The following is a 9,152-nucleotide window of genomic DNA, read 5'->3' on the forward strand; positions in this document are numbered from 1 at the left end:
GGTTCATCAGTCATAACAAATGGACCATTCTGGTGTGGGTTGTTGATAGTGGGGAAGGCTGTGTGTATGTGGGAGCAGGGGCTATATGGGAAATCTCCATACCTTCTGCTCATTTTGCTGTGAAATGAAAACTGCTCTAAAAATAAAGACTATTAAAAAAATAAAACATAATTAAAAAAAAAACAGTAAGCAAAAAACCTCACAACCTAAGGGCCAATGTCTCTACCCTAGGTCTGCAGTCTTGCCCTTCAAGATCCCTCTGTGATGACCCAGAATGTGATGGGTAACAAGACATTCAAACCTGCTACTGCTACTATCTCTATTACTTTCCCCCAGTGAATGCTGATACAGTTATTGTTATTATATAACGTATGCTACGAGATTATTCACCTAATTTCTCCTATGCTTGATTAATCACTTAGAAATGTCCTTTTTACTTTCTAAATTGAGAGAGAGGTTGGAGTTTCTTCTAATTAAATTGCCTTATGATCAAAGAATGCTGTTTGTATGTTATTGAGTTTGTTAAGATTTGCTTCGTGGTCTAATATGTAGTCATTAGGTACTTGAAAAGAATGTGTATTCTCTACCAACTGAATGTAGAAATCTACATACTTTCATTAAATCAAGCCTATTAACTGTACAGTTAAAATCTCTACCCATACAAAATTTTTATTCATTTGACCTATGGATAAAATCATCTATTATGATTAAGTATTTGTTAAGTTTCCCCAAGAGTTTTGTTAATTTTTACTTCATATATTTTGGGAATATGTTAAATATATACAAATTCAGAATTATTATATCTTTCAGGTTAAATGTTCCCTTTATTCTTGTCTAATATACTTTTACTTCCAACAAAATGTTTTGCCTTAAAGTTTAATTTGATAGATATTAATATAACTATGCCAGCTTCCCTCCTATTTAAAAAAAACGGTTGATTTGAGAGCTTATTCTTTAAATATAGGCTTTTTCAGCTATAGATTTCTTTCTAAGCACTGATATTAGCCTCATCCCATAAGTTTTGGTATATTGTGTTTTTGTTTTCATTCATCTTCACATATTTCCTAATTTTCCTTCTGATTTCTTCTTTATTGGTTATTTAGGAGTATGCTTTTTAATATCCATATATTTGTGAATTTTCTTCTACTATTGATTTCTATTTTCATTCCATTGTGTTTGGAGAACATGCTTTATATGATTTTAACGCTGTTAAATTGATTATTTTATGGCTTCAAATGTCTTTTATTCGAACATTTCCAATGTCCATTATTAAGTTTTAAACTTTTCTGTACAGAGGTCTTAATTTTCTTAGTTAATTCCTAGATACTTTATGTTTTTCACTGAGAGGTACTTATCTTGTTATGTGTTTATTATTGCTTTTGAGAAGTGCCATTAATTTTGTTCATTAATCATATAGCTGGAAAATTAGCTTAACTGTCATTCTAAAAATCTGTTGAAAATGTAAGTTTATAAACCTGCTGACATTAAAAGTGGATGACCCCTAAATGCTACTGACCTTTTAAAAAGTCAAAGATAGTCTTGGGAAGAGGGAATTTTGCAGTCTCATTGGCCATCAAAGGGACTAGGAAGTCCTCTCCAGGGAGACTTGTGGGGCTGATTGTGTAGTACTGGGCTATACTTGCGGGAAGTTCCTAGTTTTTACAACATTTCCATGGAAATCCAAGTAACACTGAGCCAGATATTTGGGTTAAAAGCAGGCAAAGGAAAGAGCATGTACAAGATGCAAGAAGATCCTTTTTCAATACTGTCTGATATTTATTAGTACTTTGATCAGCAACCTCCAAAGTGTGCCATACTGAAGGGGTTCTGGAATTCCAGGCTGTTTCTTAGACTGTAGGCTGCAAAGCTCCAGCTTGTCATACTGAAGCAGGTTTGCCCAGGAGATAAACCTACAGCTGGATCAGCAAAGAGGCTAAGAAAGGAACTCTATTCTAACTGGGCTTTGTCGGTGAGAGATAATGATACAGAGAATGGAAAGAAGAACTGGCTATCTCATCTTCATCAGGAAAACTGTACAGTTCCATGATTTGTGCTATGTCATAGGCATCAGAGTACAAAGCAGGAACTGAGGCCACTAGCCTCTCCAACTGAGGATCTTGCATTTGGACATCACTTGTAGCAATCTCAGTGATTATAGAGTCCCTTGCCCAATGGAAAGGGTCTAAGGGCTGAGGTGAGTGGGAGCTATAAGAATCTGAAACTGCAGGGAGAAAAGAATGAGGACTGGTTGATGCTGTGGGCACATTCTTGGCTGGAAGGACCTGGTTCGGTGGCTTCAGTGATTGCTGCTCTTGTTGCCACTGCTGCTTCCTCTTTTTGAACTGCCGATTCCTGAACCAAATCTGGGAGTGGGGGAAGAGAGATTATGGTCTGTTACTGGAGAAGGAGTTTGAGGCTTCTCCTGGGTGAAAAAAGTCAGATTATAACCCTCATGTCCTCTCCAAATCACTATGATACTGAGTTCTGAGAGAGCAGAGGTAGGTATGAATGGAGTCAATAGGAACAATGAGGGATCAAGGCTGGGCCCCAGAGGAAAAAGAAAGAAAAAAAAGGAGGGTATGTCTCAGAGGTTGTGCTGGGGGTTCAGAGAAAGGGTCCTGAACTCTAGAGAAGAGAAGGAAGTTCAGGGATGTAGGGAGAGGTGGAGAATTTGAACTAAGGGATTTTCAAGGATTATTTTAGAAGGCCTCTTCAGTGAACAATATTCTAACAAAAATTTGGGGTCTTAGCAGACTCAGTTGTTGGAGAAGTTACTTGTCTGTTGGTAATAAATGATTACCAGATTAGTCTGTTGTGAATAAATGAGTGCAGGGTTTTGCTAGAGAAGTTCCTAAGTAAGAAGTCTGTCAGGATGAGAGTCATTTCTCTAATTTGAGCTCTTTTGTACCTCTGGAGTTCTAATTCCAGTTATACTATGTATTATCTCCATGACCCAGTCACTTGGCTCCCGAAACTCACTTTTCCACATCCTCTAAACTGGGTGATAATAAAGCCAGCATATACAATGTGCCCAGCTCAGTACTAGCACACAGTAGGTACTCAATAAATGAAGTGTTACTACTTCATTGTGTTACAATGAAGTAACAATGTTACTTCATTGTGTTACAGAGGGAATTTCCAGGCTGAATGGTAGAATGTAATTTGGATGGGGGCTCAAAGCACACCTCAGAGGATCAGACAGACCTTTATTGGTGACGCTGGTAGGTTGAGTTTTAAAGCAAGTTCTCTCTGGAGGTTTTTATCTGGAAACATATTGCAGCTAAACAGAGCCTCCAACTCTTCATTCTGTGTGTGTGTGTGCGTGTGTGTGTGTGAATGAGGTGCATTCATGAGGCTTCTTCCATTTTGCTGTAGAGCAGAGATGGAGAGGAGGTGGTTACAATCCCCTTCCCACTCAGATCCCCAAAATACCACAACTGTGAATTTCCCATGTCTTCCCCCCAACCAGACTTGGAATCTAGGAGATAAAGATCCCAGGTCTTGACTCTAGGAGGCTGAGCCCTGTGTAGCAGCACTCTGTCCTCCGTTTTCTGAAATTTAGTTTGTCCCTGCTAGGAAATGTTACCTCTTCAATTTTCTCTGTACCCAGTCTGTCTACCCTGCCTAACCTTAGGACAGTGGACAGTGGTTTCCCTTGTCTTCTTTTCCATATTTCGTTTCTTTTAGAAACTGGGAAGAAACCTCATGTCCCTGTGCCTGAATATATAACACACTCTTCAAAATGGGTTTCCTTTTCTCATTTATTTATTCAGGAACCTAGTCTATCTCATCTAGAAAATGGGTTTTTTCTTCTCCAGGCTTTCTGAACCTCTATTCTTTGCTCTTCTGAGAAAAGGTTCATAAGAAATGAGACAACTAAATATGTGGAGACAATTGAAAAATTATGGAATATTTTTAAAAATGGCAATGGAGAGAAAAAGGAAATTTTCTAAGAAAATACAATTACCAAAATTTGCTGAAAAGGAACTTCAGACACTGAATGGACTAATAACCATTAAAAGAACAAGTAAGTTATAGAATTCAAGGCAATGTTGTGCTAATTCTCCTGCTATATGCCCATTTCAGTATAAGGAAGAAGAGTCTTCACTTGGTCCTCACTTCTGTATTTGAAGTTCCTAACACCAACACTAAAACCAGACAAGAATATACACTACCAACAAAACTATAAAACTAATGCTACTTATGAACACACACAGAAATAACTTTTACACATATATTTAATATAATCACATATTTAAATGTACATATTCCTAAACTTATAGTATCTAATTTATTTTTGAAGTTCATATATATTTGAAATCAAATATATAAAATATTAATTTATAATTATTGATTTTTTCTACTCACATTTTACAAAAGTATTCTATTCAAACTGTTTGCATTTACTTTAAATAGCCATATCTTCATCAACACTCTGATCCTCTTCTTTTTTTCTTTTTTTGGCCATGCCACGCAGCATTCGGGATCTTAGTTCCCTGACCAGGGGTCGAACCCTTGGCCCCTGCAGTGGAAGCACGGATTCTTAACCACTGGATAGCCAGGGAAGTCCCCTGATCCTATTCTTTTAATTAAATAGTGTAGTTTTACCAGGCATATAATCTTTACTTTGAAATAAGTTTCTTGTGATACAGCACTTTCGGAATACGTTTATGAAATGCTGTTACTAGGAATTTTGTTTTAAGTTACAAGAAACTTATATAATATTAAGATAACTCTTTTGCCCCCACATTCATCCTGTAAGGGTGCATTTGCAATCTCTACAACTTACTAGTTACCATATTGCTTTAAAACAAGACAATGTTTTATTCATGTATTTGTGTTGTCATGTATGGAAATAGTACAAATTTGAAACCATCCTTGTTCCCCAGCCACCCAATTACTCTCTAGAGCTCTTTTGTATAGTATAGTAGCCACTACCCAACATGGCTATCAAACACAAAAATGTGGCTAGTTCCACCAAGTACTGAATTTTTAATTTTATTGAATTTTAATTAATTTAACTTTAAACACTGGTTTTCAATCCAGTTATTGGGAAGCTTTTTAATATGCTTAGAACAACTTGCATATGTGAATCTACTCTTTCAACTGTAAATTTTATGAGCTCTAAATGCAGAGTAAGTATTTCTGATGAAAATTTAGCATTTACATTGAGATATGTTGGTAAGTGTAAATTTTTCACTGGATTTCAAAGTCTTGATATGAACAAAAGAATGTTGGGACTTCCCTTGTGGTCCAGTGGTTGAGACTCCACGCTTCCACTGTAGGTGGCACAGCGCAGGTTCAATCTCTGGTCGGGGAACTAAGATCCTGCATGCGGCACAGTGAGGCCAAAATAAAATAAAAATTAAATTAAAAAGAATGTAACTATCTCATTGGATTGTATATTGTCTGTTTAGCAGAAATGTTACAAGTTAAGATGTTAAATCCTATGTGATATATACAATGTCTGATTTAATTATGTATTAAAAATAAAGGTAAAGGCTTTAAATTTATTATCTATTTGTGTATTAAACACAACATATGAAAGTAAATTAAATAAAAAGCTCACAGGTGATAAAAAAGGAAAAGACTAATCTTTGTGTATGTATTTACCTTTTTACATACTCTTAAATTATTATCAGCTTGCTTTTGTGTTTATTTGTAATATTATCCCTTTTAGTAAGGTTATAACAATTTTTTGCCTCAAAGATTTATGCCTATATCTTGGTGTAAGAACCAGACTGTTCTGACACTTCCTTTCTTGTGTTTATCAAATGGATCTTGAAGCTGCTGATTGTCTGTGGCTTCCCACTTATCTGTGCACAAAGATGCAGAAGGAAGACAGCAAGGAATCATCAGGGCTTAAGAAGATGAGAACCCCCCAGACATCAACAGGTATACACTGGAAGGTTCGTCAGACCATTCTGCGAAAAGTCATCTGTGAAAAGATGCTTTTAGACATACAAAAGTTGAAATAATCCATTACCAGCAGACTTGTACTATAGGATATGTTAAAGATCATCCTTCAGGCAGAAGGAAAACATCATATATCTGAAAGGATTTGCATCTGGAATATATAATAAACTCTTGTATCTCAAAAATAAGAAGACATATATTCCAATTAAAAATCCTTTAAACCTAATTAATAGATTTGAGTAAGCTTTTCACCAAAGAAGATATATAAATGAAGATGCGGAAGAGTGTGGAGAAATTGGAACTTTCATACAGCAATTGGAAATTATAGGTGGAACTGTTAAATGATATAGCCACTTTGAAAAACCATCTGGCAATTTCTTCCTAGGAATCTACCCAAGGGAATAAGAACATTTATCTATGCAAAGATGTATACCCAACTATTCATAGCAGCATTGTTCATTATTGCCTAGTTGGTAACAATCTAAATCTCCTTATTGAATGAAGACACCAACTTTTTGCATTCATACAATGCAATACCATTCAGCAATAAAAGTAATGGATTACTGATGCATTTTATACAACATGAATGAACCTCAAAAACACTATGCTAAATGAGATGTATACTTGCTAAGATTAAATGATAGACCCATGAAATTATACTATTCTGTTGTGGTTTTGTTTTTTTGTTTTTTGGCCATGCCATGCGGCTTGTGAGATCTCAGTTCCCCAACCAGGGACTGAACCTGGGCCACAGCAGTGAAAGCACTAAATCCTAACCACTACACCACCAGGGAACTCCCCTCTTTTTTTGTTTATATTTTCTATATAATAAAAAGTGGAAATAAGTAAAAAAATGTAAACTTCAGCAATTATTTTTTCAAAAAGGAGAGAGTTTCACCCTGAGATGGAACTTTGATGAGTAGGAACTATGTTTGTTAAGATAAGTGGCTAGAAGTGGAGTGGAGATTCAGTAATCTCTGAATCATTTATGTTTAATAGTAGAAATTTTGCTTATCAACTGTACTTTTCTAGGAATGTGATCATGAACAGTTTAAACTCTTCACCTCAGTTTCATCAATGCAATCCCTATGAAACTACCACTGGCATTTTTCACAGAACTATAACAAAAAATTTCACAATTTGTATGGAAACACGAAAGACCCTGAATAGCCAAAGCAATCTTGAGAACGAAAAACGGAGCTGGAGGAGTCAGGCTCCCAGACTTCAGACTATACTACAAAGCTACAGTAATCAAGACAGTATGGTACTGGCACAAAAACAGAAAGATATATCAATGGAACAGGATAGAAAGCCCAGAGATAAACCCACACACATATGGTCACCTTATCTTTGATAAAGGAGGCAGGAATGTACAGTGGAGAAAGGACAGCCTCTTCAATAAGTGGTGCTGAGAAAACTGGACAGCTACATGTAAAAGTATGAGATTAGATCACTCCCTAACACCATACACAAAAATAAGCTCAAAATGGATTAAAGACCTAAATGTAAGGCCAGAAACTATCAAACTCTTAGAGGAAAACATAGGCAGAACACTCTATGACATAAATCACAGCAAGATCCTTTTTGAACCACCTCCTAGAGAAATGGAAATAAAAACAAAAATAAACAAATGGGACCTAATGAAACTTCAAAGCTTTTGCACAGCAAAGGAAACCATAAACAAGACCAAAGACAACCCTCAGAATGGGAGAAAATATTTGCAAATGAAACAACTGACAAAGGATTAATCTCCAAAATTTACAAGCAGCTCATGCAGCTCAATTAAAAAAAAACAAAAAACCCAATCCAAAAATGGGCAGAAGACCAAAATAGACATTTCTCCAGAGAAGATATACAGACTGCCAACAAACACATGAAAGAATGCTCAACATCATTAATCATCAGAAAAATGCAAATCAAAACTACAATGAGGTATCACCTCACACCAGTCAGAATGGCCATCATGAAAAAATCTACAAACAATAAATGCTGGAAAGGGTGTGGAGAAAAGGGAGCCCTCTTGCACTGTTGGTGGGAATGTAAACTGATACAGCCACTATGGAGAACAGTATGGAGGTTCCTTAAAAAGCTACAAATAGAACTACCATATGACCCAGCAATCCCACTACTGGGCATATACCCTGAGAAAACCATAATTCAAAGAGAGTCATGTACTAAAATGTTCATTGCAGCTCTATTTACAATAGCCAGGACATGGAAGCAACCTAAGTGTCCATCAGCAGACGAATGGATAAAGAAGATGCGGCACATATGTACAATGGAATATTACTCAGCCATAAAAAGGAACGAAACTGAGTTATTTGTAGTGAGGTGGATGGTCCTAGAGACTGTCATTCAGAGTGAAGTAAGTCAGAAAGAGAAAAATAAATACCGTATGCTAACACATAAATATGGAATCTAAAAAAAAAATTAAATGATCATGAAGAACCTAGGGGCAAGACGGGAATAAAGATGCAGACCTACTAGAGAATGGACCTGAGGATATGGGGAGGGGGAAGGGTAAGCTGGGATGAAGTGAGAGAGTGGCATGGACATATAGACACTACCAAACGTAAAATAGATAGCTAGTGGGAAGCAGCCACATAGCACAGGGATATCAGCTCGGTGCTTTGTGACCACCTGGAGGGGTGGGATAGGGAGGGTGGGAGGGAGGGAGACGCAAGAGGGAAGAGATATGGGAACATATGTATATGTATAACTGATTCACTTTGTTATAAAGTAGAAACTAACACACCATTGTAAAGCAATTATACCCCAATAAAGATGTTAAAAAAAAACACAAACATAAACGTAAAACAAAAAATGAAATAAGAAACCTAAGCCCTAATATCAATAATTACATTAAATATATATGGTCTAAATATGAAAATTTAGAGACAGTGAGTGGCAGAGTAGGTGGGGAGGAAACGAGTCAACTGTATATTTTATACAATAAACTAAGTTCAAATATAATTACATAAGTTGGTTAAAAATAAAAGGATAGAAAAGATAAAATGCAAACATTAATCAAAAGAAAGTTGGAGTGTCTATCTTAATATCAGATGAAGTACAGAGCAAAGCCAAAAAATTATCAAGGACAGAGAGGGACATTACATAATGATAAAAGGATCAATATACCAAGAAGACATAGCAATCCTAAATGTGTACATATGAAACAACAAATGTGAAGCAAAAACTGATAGAGCTGAAAGGAAAAATAAACAAAACCAGAATCA

This window comes from Stenella coeruleoalba, assembly GCF_951394435.1.
Source record: "Stenella coeruleoalba genome assembly, chromosome: 5".
Lineage (NCBI taxonomy): Eukaryota > Metazoa > Chordata > Mammalia > Artiodactyla > Delphinidae > Stenella > Stenella coeruleoalba.